Source organism: Orycteropus afer, unplaced genomic scaffold (genome assembly GCF_000298275.1).
Source record: "Orycteropus afer afer isolate SDZICR_OR568_19922 unplaced genomic scaffold, OryAfe1.0 scaffold00133, whole genome shotgun sequence".
NCBI lineage: Eukaryota > Metazoa > Chordata > Mammalia > Tubulidentata > Orycteropodidae > Orycteropus > Orycteropus afer.
The window spans coordinates 3143594-3144690 of record NW_006921720.1 but is presented as its reverse complement, the minus strand read 5'-3'; the positions used below and the strand labels follow the sequence as shown (position 1 = coordinate 3144690).

General features: G+C 30.2%; 1 protein-coding gene across 1 annotated transcript in view; it reads right to left on the bottom strand.

The window, feature by feature from the left end:
• Positions 1-1097, bottom strand: part of FAM135A (family with sequence similarity 135 member A) — a 175469-nt gene that overhangs the window by 48841 nt on the left and 125531 nt on the right. The gene's annotated exons all lie outside the window — the stretch shown is intronic.

Below are 1097 nucleotides of genomic sequence, written 5' to 3'. Positions count from 1 at the left end.
TTATTCCTACCACTGCAGGCATTTTGTAGTGAGAAAATATTTAGATAGAAACTGGTACAAAAATGTTTGCTTCCATGGGAAACACTGTCATATTGTACCTGATTTCTCTCAGACATTAGAAAATCAATTCTTCCCCCAGGCAGTCCAAGTTCAATGTAAGTTTTTACTAATCGAAGATCTGCACTGTTACCTAGAAAAAGAAAAATTATATTTAAAGGATGGGACAAAGTGAGAGGTAAAAACTACATCATCATTCAATTTTATAGTATTTGGACACCAGTTTATGGCCTATGACAGTTATGAACAGACAATGCATTTTTAAATAGAGATTTTTCAACTTTCATGTCAAAGGTGACTTCCATTAGCTAGACAATGACACTCAAGTGTGCTTCTTAGGAGATTTTGGTCATATTGATGCTTTTCAACTAATAGTATATTTGTTTAACTAACTGTTAGCACATCAGTTTTGTGACTATTGGCTATAGTCAGCTGAGAATAACTTGCTAAATGCTCTTTACTATCAACATTCTAGCTCATTATTTAAAAATGATGAATGTATTTTATAGTTAGATTTAATCTTTTCACTTTCCTCTGGTGATAATGGTACCGACTGAGAGAAAGCAAAATCCAGCTAAATAATCTATAAGTTAATTATTACTTAAAATTTATCAATATAAAATCCTAATATAGCTATAAAATATAATCATTACCTCAAAAAATAAAGCTAGTAGATATTTAGTTATTATTCTTTTGGGTTTAATAGGAATATAAGAATGTCATTATCAAATCTTAAATTTTTGCTTTACCTTTCCACATTATATTATTTATTATTAAAATATATATATTTTAATGCATTTTATTGAAATATAATTTATGTACAATGAAATACACAAAACTAAAGTGACATGGGTCAATGAATTTTTTTTTTTTTGCAGTGTTTCCTCCCCTCCCTCCCACCCCTGGCAACCAACAAAGAGTTTCCTTCCATATATAAACCTTTCATTGACCCTCCACGACAACGAACTAATACTATATTTGTCCTTCTGTGATTGACTTATTTCACTCAGCATAATGTCCTCCAAGTTCATCCATATTAT